Genomic DNA, 7,568 nt, shown 5'->3' on the forward strand with positions numbered 1-7,568 from the left:
CTACTGTCTGCATATTGTGCTGGATGTTGCTGGAAGAAACAAAAAGTAAAAGAAAATGTTTAAAGGAGTGCCAAATGTGCATCAAACCCTTTAAGAAATGTACATTTTTTTATCTGGCTATACCAAAGCACAGAATGGTCTTCTGGAAGAACTTAAAGTACAGTGCCAATGACATGAGCTATACCACCCCCCAAATTCAGAAGTTAAATCACCAAACAAAATAATAGACGTCCTAAGTCAGCATAAGTACAACATTGAGGGGCTCTGTGTATCTTCCATCACCAGCTTTCCAAACGAAAAAAAGCTCTTTGTAACAGTCAAAAAATATTGAAAAACACAAGAAATTAGCTACCAAAAAAATATGAAATATGCATGATTTTTAGTTGCTAACTATGAGTATTTTTCAAATCATACATTTTTTTGCAAAGAGAATTAAAGTCTATCTCAATCACATCCATATAGTCTCCTCTGTTCCTTCCCAACCCCCTTCTCCAATATTTTCATCACCCAGTGTATGACTTTGAGGCAGACAAGAGGTATAGACAAAGGAGTTTCAAGAAGGGAAGGCTGTCTGAGAATGGAGAACTTGGATGAGCCAACACCATGGGCCTCAAGATATTCTCAGCAGAACAACCCAAAGTATCCATCAATAGATAAGTGGATAAAGAAAATGTGATGTACAGTAGAATATTATTCACCATTAAAATGAATGAAATTCAGACATATGATGCAACATGGGTGAACCTTGTAACATTATGATAAGTGAAAGAAGCCAGACACAGAAGGACAAATATTGTATAATTCCACTGTTGTGAGGTATACTTAGAATAGGCAAATTCATAGAGAGAAAATAGAATAACAGTTACTGGAGTCTAGGGGAAGAGGGATTGGGAAGTTACTATTTAAAGGGTTTGAGATGATGATAAAGTTAGAAATGAAAAATGGTGATGGTTGCAGAACATTGTGAATGTATTTAATGCCGCTAAATTGTACAATTAACAATGGTTAAAATAGTAAATTTTATGTTGTGTATATTTTACCATAATAAAAAATACAAAAAAGAGAGAGATTCTTTGTGTTCTTAGGGGAAAAGCTAGGGAAAGCCAAGATGCCCTGACAATGATACGCCAGGGGTGTGCAGGGGAGAGACTGGTGAGTGTGGGTAGAGAAGGTTTGCAGAAGGCAGATCTCCTCCCAAGGTCAATGAGTCGACTGTGTATAAAACAACAGGAAGCAGAGAACCTAGAAGCATCTGTCTGACCCACCCAAAGGCAATACTTCAATCAGAAAACAAATTGAACACTGTACAAAGTATCTTCAGAGCGAGGGCAACAATTTTTCACCTCTGATATTAGACATCAATGCTATGTTAGACCTACAACAAAATACTTTTTATGGGGCTTCTATTTCTAAGCATATCTTACCAGAAACTGCAAGTAGAACTTGAAGAGTGAAGGAGAGAGATAAGAAGACGTATACGAACAAAACCACCACCACTATTTATAATGAGCTACTGTGTGCCAGGTAGACACTAGAAGAGTTTTATATGTGATTTCTTATCTAATCCTCAAAACCACCTATGAGGTAGGAACTACAATTATCCCCATGTTATAGACGCAGAAACGGAGGCACAGAGAGGTTCTCTCACAGGTAGGTAAGTGCAAGAGTCATCTGGTTCCAGTCTAGAGCTCCTGCCCTCGAGGCATTAAAAAAAAAAGTAGACGCTAAGGATCCCCAAACTGGAAACCTTCTTCAAACACAGAGGGTTAAAGAAACATAATATTTAAAGCCATGAGAGTAAACAAAGCTGGCAAAGGTAAGCATACACCAAAAAAAAGATGATGGGGTCAGAAGCTCATCTTATATCCATATTTAAGTTGAAAGCGAAGGAAGAGAATGCAAGGGAAACAAAGGAGTTGTTAGAGATGGAGAAAAACACCAAGAGTGCTAACAACACCAAGTCAAAGGAAAAGAGGATTTTAAGAATTTCAGTATCGAACGCTGCAGAGAAAGGACTGAGACTAGGCTCGTACAACTAAGTTAGAGTGCAGTAACAAACAACTCCCAAACCTCGGACTTTAGAAAGGCAAGGCCTAACTCTTGCTCGAGATACGTGTCCATCACTGGTTGGCTGGGAATTCTTCTCCATAAGGATGTTCTTTCTCCAGGACCCAGGCTCATGGAGCAACCATCTTCACCATGGGAGAGGGGATGGCAGAGTGGCTAAGGCCTAGCTCTTAAAAGATTTTGCAGGTAAGTACACATGCCACTTCCTCTCATATCACATTGGCCAAAGTCAGTCATGTGGCCACACCCCAGTGGGAAGTGGGGCAGTGAAATTCTATCATGAGCCTAAAGGGAATTAGAAATATTTGGTGGACAGCACTAATAACTACCACACTACCCCCAAGAGTAGTCTCAACAATATACCCCCTAATGTTTACACAGTGCTCCGCAGATTTAAAAAATTTTTTACATATATTATTTCACAGGAGCCCCACAAATAAAGGTTTGCTTTATTATTTCCATTGTAAAGCTTTGGAAACAAGCTCAGAGAAATTAAGTCACTTGCCCAAGGTCACATACTACTACTAAGTGGCAGGGCTGGGATTTGAAATCTAGTTTTTCCTAACACTTAGTTCATCCAGGGCTATTTCCTTAATAGCTCCAGGCAGACAGATGGGGGCCAATGCCAGACTGCAGTGGCTGAGAAATCAGTTGGAAGTGAAGAAATGGAAGAGTGTACACTAAAAAGTTTAGATTTGATCTTGCGGCCATGGGAAGTTTCTTAGCTAGAGAGTGAAATATTGAAAGGAATGTTTTAAAAGGCTAATTTGCAGTCCTCCAAGTGTGCCCCAGATGGGCAGTCACACACTCCTGGAAGGATTAACTGTTTCAGCCTTTTGGGAAGGTGGTTTGGCAATATGGTCAGGAGTCTTTTTAAGTGGAGTTCATACTCTTCTAGAATTCTTCTAGAAGCATACACTCAGATAAGGATTTACATGTAAGGTCATTAATATTACAGAAAAATATTTTGAGAACAAAAAAATATTTTGGAAAAAATTTAAATGTCCCAAAATAGTAAAATAAGAAAATTTATAGTTTACCCAAAAGACAGAATAAGAGGGAACTTATCAAACGACACTTTTAAAGAATTTTCAGTGGCATAGGAAAAATTCTCATGATAGAAAATTAAGAAAGCAGGATATAAAATTATAGTGTTAAGACAATTATAGAAATATACATACATATACATATTCTCTGGGTTGGATTATGAATGATTGTATTTCATTTAGACTTTCCTGGGTTTTCTAATTTTTCTACAAAATACATGTGTTATTTTTACAAAAAAAAATAAAAGTTACAAAAAGAAAAAGAAATTGACAACTACACAGGGTGAATTAGAAGAGGGTTAAAAAAAGATAGAAAAAAAAAAAGAGAGAGAAGAGAGTAAAGACAAAACCACCAATCCAGTCTTTTATGGAGGGCACAGGAAAAAGGGGTTTGTTGTTTTGTTTTAACTAAAAGATATTATACTGCCTCTAACAAAGAGGCACAGCACTAATAGAAAAGTTTTGGTTATTAACCACAGCATAAATAGAACTGCAGAAAAGACCACTAGTCACACACCATAGTTTCATTTAACAGCCCCTCTTTTTATAGAAAGGAAGAGAATAGAATTAATCTTGACATTAGTCAGAATGTTATCGTTTATGTGACTAGTTGTCACCGCATTATGATTTAGAGAAAGATTTGTCTGAAAGTAGAGACCTGGGCTCCTGGACTCTGTCATGAACTTCTAATATCTTGGGAAAATTGGGACCTCAGTTTCCTCATCTGTTAAAAAAGTACAGGGTTAATGTAGGTGATCTCTAAAACACTGTTCAGCCTTAAATCCTATAACTATTTTAGTCTGTATTAATTTCATGTTAATGAAACCAACCTGTAAGTGTATTTGAGTAAAACATTTTCAGCTAGACCACCCACCAAATTAAACTAAATTGGAATGCTTTCATATGTGTCAGTATTCTAGGTGCCATATTAAATTAAAACAGAGGTCTTTCTTCAGCATCTAACATATGCAAAACTGGTTCAAAGACTTAAAGAAAAAGTTAGCTATGAGATTTTTGAAAAGCTTTATAATGAAATGATTTTTTTGTCCAAAAACTAAAAGCAGCCCAGTCACAGGTGGAAGATAGAGAATCCATCTGAACATAACACACACACACACACACACACACACACACACACACACACACACACGCACGACAACCCTCTGGTGTTACCTGCCGTGCTTTGATAATTAATGAGGGTGGGTTTGATTGCCTTTCTTCTTTTGGACACGACTGCCTTCAAGAAAGAAATTTAGAAAGAAAGAAAAAAAAAGAAATTTAGAGGGACCTGCAGATATAAAATAAAACCTAATTTCATTAACCAGGGATGAGAGACATAAAACAGATCCAACTTACCTGAATTTCCAAATAAAGAACAAAAGGTTCATTTAATAAACACAGAAAATATTTAAAGCAGGAAGCAGCAAACTTTTTCTTAAAAGGCCAGATAGTAAATATTTTAAGTTTTACAGTCCAAAGAATGGTCTGTCACAACCACTCAACTCTGCCTTTGTAGCGCAAATCTGTAGACAATACATAAACAAGTGGGCGTGGCTCTGTTCCAATAAAACTTTATTTACAAAAACACATGGTCAGCCCTTCTGCCTGCCCCTGTTATAGAGCACATTTTCTATTCATGCATCTAGTTAGGAAATGAAAGTGAAAAGGAAGAGGAAGAAAAACATAATGAGTGGAAAGACTGAGATGAAAGGGGAAGAGCCGAGTGGGGAGGTAGAGAATGAAAGAAAGGTAATGATTTGGGATCAAGTAGGAAATTAAAGTAATACACACACAGAAGAGGCTTGTGTGTATGTATGTGTTGGTGGTGGGAGGAGGAATGCAAAGGAAGAAAGAAGACAAAGTGATGAAGAGAAACTGCATAGAAACAGGAAACCTGTTTCTACTATTGTCACTAGACTACAAAGAAAACGCTGGGAGTCATTTATAAATAAAAAGCACTTATAACTAAATGTATAGGGCTTTTTTTTCCCTAAGAAGTAAATTAAAAATGTTTGACTCACAGCTTTTTTATTAAAACAAAAACTTACAAAAAATAATATGCAAGAAAAGCCAACTGAAAGAAAAAGATTTTAAAAGATGCAGAGAAAAGAGACATGCAAAAGAGTATACCAAATGGGGCCCAGAGCAGGGTGGTGACAGCCAGGAGGGAAGAAAAAAGAAAGGGTCAATTTTCAGTCTATGCTCTCTGGAATTTAAAGTGCCACATTTGACCCACAACTCTTTAGTCTTACAGGCGATTTCCTGGTCAAAATATATAGTTGGCACATGCCCAGCAGTGACATGGCCATACCCATTCCCCAGCCCTTCAAACCTACGTCTAAGCGGTCTCAGCCTACTGCTTGCCATTCCAGAAATTGCTCAATGTCAAATTCCTCCCTGACATGATGAGCTCAGTGTGTACACTGGTCTTTAATGACGAGAGTGGAAAATTAACCAAGGGTCAATTTCCTCATCCACTGGTCACACCTTAGCATTTCCTTTCAATTAAGAATTACATCAAAAGGACCTCCAGACCTAGAGGTCCTCTGGCGCTTTAGCTCTCATAACTAAAGTATACTCTTCAGTTCTGACCTTTTAAACCTCTAACCTGAGATGTGTGAGGAAAGAGAATGAAGGACTCATAACCATTAAGTGGAATTACATTTAAGCCATCTCAAATAAGTGGGGACCTCCCAGTCTCTGCCCACGTCCATTTCTTTCTCTACCACTCTCTCTCTCTCTCTCTCTCTCTCTCTTCCAGAGACAATTCAGCAGCCTCTTTTCAATCCTTACCTGGCTTTAAATAACACTCACATTCAAGAAAGCTCTTCTTTACATTTAACTCAAATCCCTTCTGCTACAGTTAAAACCCATTTCCTCAGTGGAGATTTGAACAGCTGGTTCCCATTCCCTTTATGGTAACTCTTCTTAAAGATTCATAGACTTATAAAGGACATCCATACCAACTTCATCTTAGGCATATAGCTTCCTTTTCTTAAGCATTTTCCAAGAATATCCTATACAGTTATCAATAACCAATTGCCTAGTCTGTGGAGAACTGACTCATGGAGCAAATTTCTACAGCTGAAGAAAAACAATAGCCACTGTGCAATTACTCAAGGGATTACCCGAATTATTAAATACCTGTGCTTTTTTTTTTGGAAGACACTGTTAGTTTGAAGTTTGGGACAGAAGAAAAACTAAAACAAGAGCAAAATGCTTATGTCTGAGTAGAGAAGCATGTGGGAATGGCTAGTCTTTGGCCAACTGCCCACAGCTCAGCTCAAGAATATCACCCCTTTGTGAAATGAACAAGGTGAAGCATTTTAGAATTTTGACAAATAGCACTCAATGTTGGTCTCTCAATGAAATTTGTAACTGTCTTCTCCCCATCACATATCTGAAACTGTTTCTTCTCTAAAGCATTGAAAAAAAAACCCAAAAACCTAGAGCGATACAAAAGATCTTCAGCTGACTTTTAGGAACAAACAACATATGTTCTCGAACATCTGTGTTTTTCCCAAGCTATTTTTTTTTCCATTATTGTCAAGAGAAAAGAAGTTTAGTGGAATGTTTCTCCACAGAGGCACAAGTCTATAATACTCCCTGTTGATTATATATGAAACACAAAATATTAGTTTATTAAAAGCAGCTTCAACCATTGCTGCACAAAGCAGTTCTCCGATGGAACAGATTTATGAAGTAACAGCTGAAAGGTATGCAGATCACGAGATACATGACAAATGTACTTTATTACATGGATCAGAAATACCATATGTACTAGCAGTTACTGTATAATGGCACACAACACCCAACTAAGACTATTTAAAGGTTTTGCTGATATTGAAAACTATAAAGACACAATGTGAGAGTGAGAAAGTGTTTCATAAGATAGCATAATGCCAAGATAAGTCATCGCTTTAGGAAATTAAATACATTCTGCATATTATAAACTTAATGTATTATAAAACTATGCCATTCTTTAAATTAAAATGCAGAGGCCTTTACTCCATTCATTGTTTAAAGCAGATGTTTATAACGTTTTTCCATACTTTAAAGTGGAACTTAGTGGAATGAATACCAGACTTAATATTAACAAATTTAAGGAGATTTCAGATTTTATTATTTCCACCGAAAAGATACTTAAGTCTGCAATCATGTAGTGCCAAAAGAATATATAGAGCAAAACAAGCACAATACATGTCAGACATGACAACTTCCTGCAAGGCATTTCTTGGCTGGAAAAGACTTTAGTAGCTTTCAATCCCAAGCCCAAGTACAGTAGTCCTCCCTTATTCGACGTTTCACTTTCTTCCGTTACCCGCAGTCAACTGCGGTTCGAAAATATTAAATGAAAAATGAAATAAACAATTCATTCTGAGTAGTATCATGAAAACTCCAACTGTCCTGCTCCATCCCGCCTGGAACATGAACTTCTCTTTGTCCAGCACATCC

This window comes from Pteropus vampyrus, unplaced genomic scaffold, assembly GCF_000151845.1.
Source record: "Pteropus vampyrus isolate Shadow unplaced genomic scaffold, Pvam_2.0 Scaffold9, whole genome shotgun sequence".
Lineage (NCBI taxonomy): Eukaryota > Metazoa > Chordata > Mammalia > Chiroptera > Pteropodidae > Pteropus > Pteropus vampyrus.